Raw genomic sequence first — 12,137 nt, forward strand, 5'->3', positions numbered from 1 at the left:
TATATTCACAAGAAGAATTGATAAAGTACCGTCCAGGGGTGTATCCTTCACAGACCGACATATTTTATCTTGGTCCTTTGAAGAGGCGTATGTACTATCCAGCCAACGTCAGAACAGATAAGCCGTGCCTCTCTGCTTACTCACGGGAAAACGACTAAATTCAGTGATGATAGTAACAATAATAATTGATGAGGTTCAACGTACCAACACCAGGATATGATTGTGAGTGACTTTGTGGTGAATAACTCCATAAATTTCGACCACCTGCGTTTCTATAACGTGCACATATATCCAAGTACTCGGGCCTCCAGAATTTTCATCTCCGTCGAAAATGTGGCGACCGAGATTCGATCCCACGACCTTCGGGTTGCAATAAATCCCCATAACCACAAGACCATCATGGCGGCTGATGAGACTAAGTTCGAACTTGCATGTTGAAGCATCGAGAATATTTAGCTTTTTTGGTTTCAAGCCTTCTCTGAACTCATTGATTGATTATTGATATGTGTGGTTTAATGTCCCACAACCACCACATGACTATGAGAGACGCCGTAGTGGAGAGCTCCTAAAATTTCGACTGCCTGGAGTTCTGTAACGTGCACCCAAATCTGAGCACACGGGCCTACATAATTTTCGCCTCCATTTTCTCTAAACTTGTGTCTTTGGCAACCACAGCAAGCAGATGGACCATTTTTTCGTAAGACAATGGGGCGCCGCACTCTTGGGCTGTTGAGCCCGTGTTCTCTTGTTTTCGTATCTCGCGATGCGAATTAATGGGACCATGAAACATTGCACGCACCAACCCAACCACTTTGGCGTGCATGCGTCTACTGTTACACTGTCCGTTTAGTTCTTAAAGATGTAAACCACAAAGGTTAACAGCCGAACATGACACCACTGAACCCCATCCATAATATAATCTATAGGTCATAGAAAACATGCATGACTGATATGAATGCATGGTCGAATACACGACTGAGGACAAACTGACGCAAGAGTCTGGCTATCGACTGCCTCTAACAGCCGCACCCAAACGAGACGTCAATCAGAGCGTTAGAGCGAGACGACCTACCGATGCGCTCGTATATACCTGCACGGTGAGTCACCTCTCGTGGGGGGGGGGGGGGATATTAGGTGACGAGTTTGATGTCGATAGCAGTCCTTTGGCGTATTACGTGAGTCACGCGCACATTCCGCGAAGCGGCGGCGCGGTCGACGACATCATGTTCGACGCTTTCCTGAAACGAAGGAAGGACGCGGCGCCACAGACGTCGGCGAAATGACGTCGATGAGCGATGGTGAGCCGCGGGGCCATTTTATGTTTGTGAGTTACGTGTGAGTATGTTTTATTCGCACACAACCTACCTTTATCTAAAGATATTTTGTTGAGAGCCACAGAAAGCATTTTTTATTCATCGTAGATAAACTGTGCTACGCAGTTCTTGAAGTACTTTCTGACTTCGAATAGTCTGACGTGTATATAGACCATACTTACAAGCCGTAGGTTCCGAAGCTTCTGACTGTGCATAAATTATTCTTGCATTAATGTGGAACAACCCAGTGACGACGATTATTTACCGGTGATATTCGTGCTTACTGAAAGACGAAAAGACGCCTGTCAAGGAAAAAAAAATAGGAACAAGACCGAAAGGGCGACCCCTCAATTTTTCTGCCTTGGTGGTACACGTTTTTTTTGTCTTTCAGTAAGCATCTACCAACTAGCCCAACAAAAGAGTTTTATTGAGTGATATTGATGTTAATCCGAAAATAAAATGACCTTGGTTATCCTTTGGTATCCGCGGGTTCAATTTACAAAATATCTGCTTGAGTTTATGCCGAGGAATTGAACGTCCTTAGATGGCTTATCGTTTGCAACACTTCATTTATTGCAAAATAACCTTTCAAAAGCCCTCATGACGAGGGCATTACATGGAAGGGGGGCGGGGAAACATCGGCTGCAGGCTATGCATTTCAAAAGTTCAAACGAAAGCACAAGATAAGTATAGAGAATCAATCTACTAAACTTATTCTCACAAAGATAAGAAGCCCTTAATAGCAACCGAAATTACCGAAAAATCACCGCAGAGCACAAGAAAAAGAAAATTGAAGCGCTAAGACTTAGCGGCCATTTGTGCGTGATTGAGATACTTAAAATTTGTGAAAATTCTTTTCCTATCTCAATATATTTCATTAAACCCCAATGAACATAATGCGAAGACTGGTAGTTAGTGCTTTCGAATTTATAAAATCACGGCATGGGAGTATTACTTTTACTAGCGATGGCTCAAAAAATATCTTAAAGGTAAGGATGGTGGTAATGTTTTTGGAGAAATGATAACCGGACAATTTTACGGTGTAATGCTAGGTTACCCATAACTGAACTGCTTTGTGTAACGAAACGACGCTCTTACAAACACGACGAAATTCAGCCTTTCAGATTAAAATATCATACTTTTTTCTTAGAAAATACAGTTTTACACTTTCAGAAATGTGAAAGGACGCCCGGTAGTTGAAATTTCCGGGGCCTTCCACTACAGGGTCCCTCATATTTACATCGCGGTTCTGGGACGTAAAACTTGACACACTCTACCACACTCGTTGCAGCAACGAGATTGGACGTCAAGAGCTGGTATGTCACTGAACAATCTTCAGCTGTAAAACCGGCTATAGACCTTATGCGAAATCGCTGCCATCTGTCAGCCATTGTGTGCATGCCGCCATGTTAGAGGCTCAGAGCGGCGCAGTATGCAGAGTCCACGTGTGTTTACGTATATGTAAGGCGTATCGACGTGAGGCGGGTATTGATTAATAATCCTAATGCCGACGTATTGCTGGGTCTCTTGCGGCACACAAAGAGGAACTTGAAATGCTAAAGAAAGAAAGATAAGCCATAAGCTTTGCCTTTTACCCTACTGAAACGTTCTGTATGCGACGCCCAATAATTCCGTGTTTCCGTAACAATCTTACGCAAATATAGAAAAAATATATAAAAAATATACGGAAAACATATGGAATTATTGGACTCTCATACGGAACGTATCAGATTCTTCCAAGCTGACGATGTTTTCAGCATGTGCTCCGGCTACTGCTCCCAAAACACGTGTTCACGCTCTCCTTTCCAAGCAAGTAAGACGTACAATAGCATTTGTATCCGTGTTTCCGCAAATTGCTGTACGCCGAAGTAAGACAGTTTTCGCGACGTTTTCGCTATCATCCGTTTAAAAAGTGAAGGCAACTCGTACGCTTCAAGCAGAAGCCACGGGTTCAGGCAACGAGCTTTATTGCAGCTAATTGCGCGCGCCTACATTTACGCCCACGTTCTTTTCTCATGCTCGGTCAAAACGAATATTTCATTGCATTTATGTGCGACACACTCACCAGACCAGCTTAACGTTTTTGCATGCTAAGAAATTGATATAACGCTTTAGTTTGCCATGCCAAATGATGGATGCATTTTTAATATATTACAGTGAAACGCGGAAATATCGAATCTTAAGGAATTCACAAAACAGTACCATATATACGTAAGTACATATAAAAACATTTCATATATCGAAAATATATTCGCGGGGATATTGCAACTGTTCGATACACCCAACAATTCGTTATATGTTTGTTCGACTTGTGCGGTTTCGACTGTTTCCGAAAAATCTTTACTCAAACTGTGCCTTCCGCAGCATGCGATGAATCACGTGGGCATTAATTCCCGATTGGCCCTTCTTCTGGTCCGGCCACCTTTGCAAATGATACAGCTGTCCTAAGCTTCTGGCACACGGTCTCGCAAAAAGCTTTAGCGTGAGAAAATTCTTGCGAAATGCGTACAGGGCTGCTGAGAACGCTTCATGCGCAGTTACTCTGGCCAGACCGCCCATAAGAGGCAAATCCATGGAGGTGCTTTAAAACAAATTTTGACTTTTTACGCCTTAAAAATGCCCTCAGACCGCTCACGCGAATGCATAAAGTATGTACTCAACGGATAGATAAATAACATTTTTTTTTTTCGTAAAGGTTACCGCGGAAATTTGAGTGTCGTTCATCGTCTGACTTGCTGCTGGAGGTGTCTGGAATCGGCTATGGTGTAATAAAAAGATACACACAAAGAACAAGTACTGTCCCACACACAAGTGTACACGAAAGAGTTGTTCCTATAATCTTTTTTTTTAGGCGAGTAGTTCTCAAACGCACCAACGTGAACGCTTTTGTTACGTGAGAATGCGATATAGAATAGCGAAGTGTCAGCGTTGCCACCTCACCTGAAAGCGAAGACCTGCGTGGAGACGTCGAAGGCGGCCGAGTGACGAATACGGCGTCGACCGCCCGGCTTGCGAAGCGACGATCCCAAGGTTATCCGCACCGGCGACGGAAAACACTACCACCCGTCGGCTTCCTTTTCGCACTCTTTCTCTCCGACGTTTTTGTTTATTTTAGAATTCTGGCTTGCACGCGCCGTGGACGGACGTGTCTTGGAGTCCTCTCCTGCAAGGGGCATTCCCTCGCACCAACGCACGCACGCACAAGCCTTGCTTGCTTTGTTTCAAAAGGGACGGTGCCACACTCGTCGATGCACCCCTTCTTCGAATACATTCTTTCTCTCTTCCACTCTCTTACCTGGCCTCAACATTGTTTCTTGTCTTCGTTCTTTTGTTTCGGACACTACTCGCAAAGTTCTCGTTCCGTAAACCCTCCCTCGCCAAACCTGTACGCGTACCGGCTCGCACATTATTCACGCACGCCACTGCTGTAGCAGACGACGCTGTCCGAGAGAAGGTGCGCATAATATTCGAGTACACAACGACTGCTAGCAGACGACGCGGTCGGCAAGAAGAAGAAAGAGCCAGACGATCTCTGGCGGGCGTTCAAAAGAATGGCGTCTCTCTCGAGCGTGACCAGGGAGTCAATTGGGGTCGCGACGAGCGTATACGGGTCCGGTGCGCAATCGCGCGGGCATCGCAATATCGTTCCCGGTACGAGGAGGCTGCCTTTAAAACAACAGGTGGCTGGAGGAGAGCACCCCCCTGCATAATGAACGAAGGTTGTACAAACGCGAGTTGTTCTTCCGGCACAGGTGCTGTCATACCATGCGCGGCCGTTATGGATGGCACGCGCCAGGCCGGTGATGCCTGCTAGTTCCTCGATGCGTGGCCGTGGACCAGGGAAGCCGTGCGTGTATAAGCGGTGGAGGCGACGCCTTGGGAAGAAAATTGCGCGATGTTTTTTTTTAATTGGCATCTAGTTATCATTCGGGCTTCTCGGTTTCAACACGGGGACGAACGGCGTAGGCGTTCCTCTCTCATGACACCGGCTTGATACAAGGAAGTTCCAATTATCGATGAGTAGAAGATGTTGTGTACGTCTATAGGTCCTTCGTCTTTCCCACCTTAGGCGTCGGGTCGTTGTTGTGGTTGTGGTCGTTTCCACTGTTGATCGTCCCTGCTGTTGTTGTTAATTAGCATTGCTTATCGCGTAAACGAATGGTCATTGAAGGAGGTACGCTCCGATAATCGGTATCAGAGACGTGAATAAATGTATAGAAATACACACACGACATTACAACCAAAGTCGGCATAGAAAGAAAGTGTGGGAATGCCGTAAGAACTGAATGAATTTACATATCAGTCTTCATATATCCCCTTGAGGAGCGAATTAAGATGCACTGTCTGAAAAAAAGAAAAAAAAAGAATTAAACTTGCACGATTGCGAGGCACCCGATATCACATTTCATGAAATGAAGTGATATGTCGTTTTGTGCGAATTTAGCTGATTAATTTTAATCGGCGAGTACTTAAATATTCAGCTATTCAGGGCTTAGTTGTGTTTCATTTTCACATAGAAAGAATGAAATCAAAGGCTCCCGATGCAAGCGCAATTTCTCTTTGGTTACAAGAATTTAGAGCCGTAAAATGATAATTTTGTCATTATTTTCGGAACACGGCACAACTAGCAGCCCATCAAACGTCTTAGGGCCTTCAACAACGTGCTATGTTCATGTCAAGGTACATTTACTATGCAGAAATTCAAGTTACGAACAATATATTCTGCTCTTTCCTGGCCCCTCGATTAATGAAGTTGATGATGTTTCCAGGTGATTTATCACCCTAAGCCACGATAGTCTCTTGAGGCGCAAATATTTAGAACACATTTTAGTATAGAAGATTTCGTTCAAGTCTGGTATCTATTTTCATGTTATTTCATCGCCATGCTTATTGATTTACTCATTGCTCACTTCCAGATCAGTGGAATTAGGCTCACAGCATCCAATAAAAAACGAATAAGCATAAGTATGCACATCGCCCCTGAAGAGGTTATTCCATCGCATATAGTGCTCACTCGTTACGAACGAAGTGGAAGTCTCTATCACTCTTGATCATCTCGTTTTTTTTTTACGTTTCTATATAACAGATGCCACAGAAAAATTGATAAAGTAGTAATAATAACACGTCTTACAGTGAGGTCATGAAAGTCCTCCTGTATGTGTGGCATTCTGTAAAAATTAAAGCGGTCGACGGCAGCCATTCAGTAGAAATTCGTCAATAAATATTTATGAAAAAGAGTCACGTTGGTACATATGTCTAATCCTCGTTGTAAGCTAGATATTCCCAAAGCTCCCACAGAACCTTTGCAAGATAGACCGCGCAAAGGACTGTAAATACTCTTTGGACATTCAAGATTTTGTTTATTGTCGCCTTCATCCTCCAAAACACTTTCTCTCTCTCTCTTTTCCACCACTTCACTTTCTTGAGACTAAGTAGCAGGTATGATCGCTGAACCTGTTCGTATGCTCACCATGCAAGAGAGATAGAGAGACATTCTGACCTAGGTCAGAACGTTTATTCAGAACGACCGCTCAGTTTTTATACCCCTATAAATCTCTCTCTCTCTCTCGCCGTCTCCCTTCTGGATAGTGAGCCTACGAACGGGGCCAACAATCAGGTCACTCAAAACAAAAGCCAAAATCCCCCAACTAAATATGCATCAGAGGCGCAAATGGAAGGTAGTGAGTTGGAATCCCACCGACAGAAAAGGTGAACATTTTGTCCACTTTATTTTCTCTTTAATCTGTGTTACAATTGTTACATTAAATTTAAACAAAACAGTCAATGTCAGATTTGCTACCATTTGCGTAAATATGTTGGATTCACTGGGTTGTGTCTTGCTCTAGGTGGTTCCCACATTCCTGCCGTAAATGCGCGCTATAGCATACGCTATTTGTATAAAAACGCGCACTGTTTATTTTTACACGAATACGGCATTGCAGGAACATGGCGTGCAAACGAGTTCTGATCTTATAGAGGCATGACTTACACAAAATCAGCTGAGAAATAGCAGTGCATTTCGCCAAGGTGCCATTGTTCGAGATACGAAAGCTGATTCAGAATGTTTTTCAACGGCGTGCTTTTATCCATATTCAAAGTGCGAATTCGAACAGTAGTGCACAAGTGACAGAGTAAAAGCCGGGAGATGTATATTACGTGACGGCTTCTTATAGATCATCATCATCATCAACCTAATCCCGCCCACAGTAGGGTAAAAGCCTCTCCCATGTTGCGCCAATTGACCCGGCCTTGTGAGTTATCAAACCTCTTTGTACCTGCAAACTGCGCAATCTCATCTGTCCACATAATTTTCTGTCATCCTCTAACGCGTTCGCCTTCTCTTGGTATATAAGGAGTTACCCTTAATGGCCAGCGGCAAAATGCAACCCCTACAGTGCACAGCACACCCTATATGCAGTACGCAACACAACCGACGACACGACATGGCATGCCTGTACACGTACAGCATATTACGGAGTACAAACTACATACACTGGGGAATACAGTACATTACATATACAATACATGCAAAACCTACGAATCGAAGCACAGTTCAAAAGATGTGCCTGTGTTGAATAGCGAGCTATTAAGACGACAGCAAGAGATGCCTCCATTCGCAGGATTTGGGGACAGTAAAGGTAGCATATAGAGTAACTCAAAGGGACATCTTTACATGGCGCCATCTCTCGGCGGTAGCAACGGCGACCTGCTGAATTGGAAGTATTAAAAAATCGTATCTGACGAAAAATGCAAGTAATCAAAAATATTCCCGGTTATATGCAGCAGAGGCACCCGGGAGCATTCTGGTAAAATTGGAGCATGGCACTACTACGGCCGCTGGATCCAGTGGCCGTGGCGCTACAAAGCATGTGGTTTCCCAGGACAATTAAACACCGTTCATTGGAAACGCATAGTGCCCTATTGTTAATTATTATATACTCTGGAAAGCCACACCGTTATTATTACGACACTGTAATTTTACCACAATGTTCCAATGGGCCTCTGCTGTATAGAACCGGGAGTTGTGGTGTTGTTAACACGAATTACGAAAAAAAAGACACGTAATCGGAGATTACGGCTTGCTGACGTCACCATCATCACGACGCCACAAAAGACCAAAAATTGTTTTGCCATTATGACGCAACGTGACTACGTCATCACACGATGTCCTCACCCCACCGCGGTAGTCTAGTGGCTAAGGTACTCGGCTGCTGACCCGCAGGTCGCTGGATCGAATTCCAGCTCCCGCCCCCTGGCTCCCGCCCCATGCACCCACCCCCTGACTAAGGGCCTGACTGCATCCACAAGTGGCGTTCGAGAAGCACTAAGTGCCACAGCTGATGTAGGACAACCATCGCAACAACTGCTGATGTAATGCACGTGCTTATGTATCACGAGGTTGCTTTCTAAGGGTCGTTTCAGTCCGCCTGCCTTTTTTTCAAATGTGAAGCATTTCTTAGCGAACTTTGGTGACTTTGAGCGTATCTATCTATCTAGCCGCTTACGTTTGAGTACTCTCGTGGTCACCCTGTTAACTTGGTGTGAAGCGAAATTAGCATGGGAGGGTAAGATGGTTTGACGAATATCGCGCGCTGGTCAAAACATGAATAATGTCACAATCCTTACGCGTACGTCATCAAACACTTCCAGCTGGACAGTGGCACATATCCACGGGCAGGTGTGTGCCGCTGGTATGTGGGTATGTGCCACAGGTGATTGACACCTAGTATCTACCTAAAAACGACGAGAACACACATGGGCAGGTGACACACATATGTAGCGTCGACCCGATGAATGCAAAAAATAAATGTCAGGGTCCCAGCTGAAATCAAACCCAAGCATTCTGCGTGGCAATGAAGCATTTTACCACAGAGCTACGCCAGTTCTCGGAGTTAATCTTCGTAAAACGTCAATAGTTGTTGCAGTGCTGCGTACCCAACTTTATAAATATTACACATGTGCTCCTTTCATATATCCGTCACGTCGGGTTCACGTCAATTGTGGTTAGTTGGCATGCGATGAAGTTGATTTATGTGGCACTGTTCAGGACCAGCATCCTCGCGAGCGAGCATCAGCGCTTCTTATCAGCTTTTAGTGTTGCTAATACGCATGTTTCAGTTGGTATCATTGCGCAAGTGGAAATAACTGGTTACACAAACATCTGCAACTTTTCAACATATGTCTGTGCGTGCAACGTTTTCACATATATTTGGCGTCATTTCATGACGTGTCACAAAATAAAATTGCAACACGGTCACCTTACCTCCGCATGCTTCGCATAACGCCAATTCCCAGGTGCGTGCGTTCTGCAGAATTTTTTCGCAGTGTCTACGTTTAAATAGGTAACTGTAACGAAGAACATTTCTGTTCCCGCCAAGCTGGGCGTTCTTAAAAGAACCGTGGTGCAGGCACTGAGCGGTACCCTTATTTTTATTGTGCAGGTGTTCGTCCATCACGCTGGAGCAATGGCTACGCATGGTGCTTAGCTGTAGGCCCGAAGGTCTCAGGTTTGATCCCGGCCATGACGGTAGCATTTTGATGGAGGAGAAATAGTATAGGCCCGCGTATTGTGTGATACCAGTGCAGGTTACCGAAGACCAAGCAGCCGAAATTTCCGGAGCCTTCCACTATGGCATACCCCATATTATCTTGGATTGGTGGCGTAAAATCTCAGATATCATCATCATCATCATGTGCAACACTTCAGCTTCACCTTGTCATATCTGGTTTAGTTTAAAAAGTCCGCAAAGAAATAGAGCCATTTAGAAAGGCTGGCTGCAGATAAGGTTAGGGATAGACAATGGTATATAAGCGAAGAAAAAACATGGCCTTCATGAGGTGATGAATTGGCACCGTACTTCGAACGACAAAGGCAGCCTACGTGAGCAGTTCTTGCTTAGTGGAGTGACGCCACGTTTAACTCGCGCCGTGAACAGGTGCGCAGTGTCGAAGCTACCACGGCGGAAGGCACGCAACGCTCACTAACGCGTTGCGAAAGGCTGCTTCAAGAGCTGCTGAGGCGTGACAAGGCGACGCCCGGATGCAAGTGGCCGCATTGCTAAACGTGACGAAGGTGGGGCAGCCGGGTTTTTTACGCAGTTTGGAATGGAGGTCGGAGTACAACCCTCGACGTGACTTGAAGATCCAAGTGAGGACAAAGGTGTATATTAGTCGCTTACTATGCAAGAATGACCTTAACGAGCTGCTAACTGCCGCTGTCCAGTGTCACTTGAATAATCACTACATAGCTCGTACCGTGGCATGCAGATGGTAAACGAGGTGTTGGAGATAGCATGAGCCAAATTGGAGGGATACAGTCACCAGGTGCCTTATTTATTCGCCAACGACGACTTCAAAACAAAACGTTGGCCGCGTATCCACGTACTTTTCTGCAAAGGACGTTGAAAGACGATAGTTTTCTGTCTGGAGGCGATGAATGGATGTATCCGGCTGTGCCCTTTAGATTGGGCGGCGGCTCCCGCCACCTAGCCATAAATTCAAGTAATATCACTATGTGTTTAAGGATTAACTTTCCCTCGCACCTTGATTGTAGCCACCAATCAGTCAGCCTCCTCCTGGTTATTTCTACCCTTTTGAAGTTATTTTGCCTTCACTCTCCCTAGACCTCAATGCTTTGAAAACTTCCGCGCCATTATCTTGGACTATAGGGTGGAATCATTTACAGAGCATTATCAAATGTTCAGCCGTTTCCTCCTCCTCTCCACACGCACTATACACATACCATGTCTGTGCCTTCGTATTTGGATCGGTACGTCTTGGTCTGCAATACTCCCGTTCCGGCCTTGAACAGCAAAGAACTACCCCGAGATTATCGTAGACCTTTCTTTTGCAATTTCCCGCTTGAAAAATGGGTAAGTGTCCAGTGATGATTTCGTATGCATTTCAATCTTCCACATGTCCATCTCTGTTTTCTTCACCTTCTTCTTAACCGATGGCTTCTTTTGGCTAGATATTCCGCTGTTGTCTAAATACTTGCTTGTCAATTTTCGAGTTCGCTTCCTCCATTTAGTATCAACGTTTTCCATGTAAAAGTAGCTGAAAACTTTCCTAGCCCAACGCTCTTCTCCCATTTTTCTCAGTCGCTCCTCAGATTCTATCTTGCTGCAAGCTTCCCTGTACTAAATGATGTCCATCTCATGTCACCCTGTACACCCTGATTTGGGGTATTCCCGCGTGCTTCCGAAGCAAGTCTACCTATGCCACGTCGTTTAATTTCAAATCTTGCTTAAATCTCTGATTTCATGCACAAGACCACATTGCCGAACGTCAAAACCGGGACCATGACACCTTTCAAAATGCCTTTCACACCGTCATACCTATTGTAGTTCCACAGTGCCCTATTTTTTGTTACAGCTGCATTCCTGTTACCCTTAGTCATTACGTATCTTTCGTGCTCCCTTAGGTACTCAGCGCCGTCTTTTATCCATGCGCCAAAATATTTGTATTTATCCACTATTTCTAGCGTGACTTCCTGTATCTTATGCTCACTGCTTTTGTTATCATTAAAAACGATGATTGCCGATTTTTCCCTGCTGAACTTCAAATTTAACCTATCTCCCTCATTACCACAGATGTCTATCAATGCATGCACATCTTTCTTGTGGTCGGCTATTAATGCTATATATCATCTGTCTACATCAACGCTGGTAATGACTGTTCAATGTGTTTTCCTTGCTGAAGCGGCTGAAGCCGAGTTGACTCCCCGGTAATTTGGCTACTAGTCCCTGTAGATACAGCGTAAATAACAAAGGTGACAAGGGACATCCCTGTCGAAGCCCGTGTTGTACTTCTACAAGTTCAGAT

The 12,137-nt window shown here is 44.8% G+C and overlaps 1 protein-coding gene across 1 annotated transcript in view; it reads right to left on the reverse strand.

Annotated features, from left to right (window-relative positions):
* Positions 1-4,402, reverse strand: part of LOC119163852 (uncharacterized) — a 29,966-nt gene extending 25,564 nt beyond the window's left edge. Inside the window, exon 1 of the mRNA XM_037415919.2 lies at positions 4,254-4,402. The gene's annotated coding sequence lies outside the window, so the exon portion shown is untranslated. The remainder of the gene's footprint in view (positions 1-4,253) is intronic.
* Between the last annotated feature and the right edge of the window lie 7,735 nt (positions 4,403-12,137).

Source organism: Rhipicephalus microplus, chromosome 8 (assembly GCF_043290135.1).
Source record: "Rhipicephalus microplus isolate Deutch F79 chromosome 8, USDA_Rmic, whole genome shotgun sequence".
Lineage (NCBI taxonomy): Eukaryota > Metazoa > Arthropoda > Arachnida > Ixodida > Ixodidae > Rhipicephalus > Rhipicephalus microplus.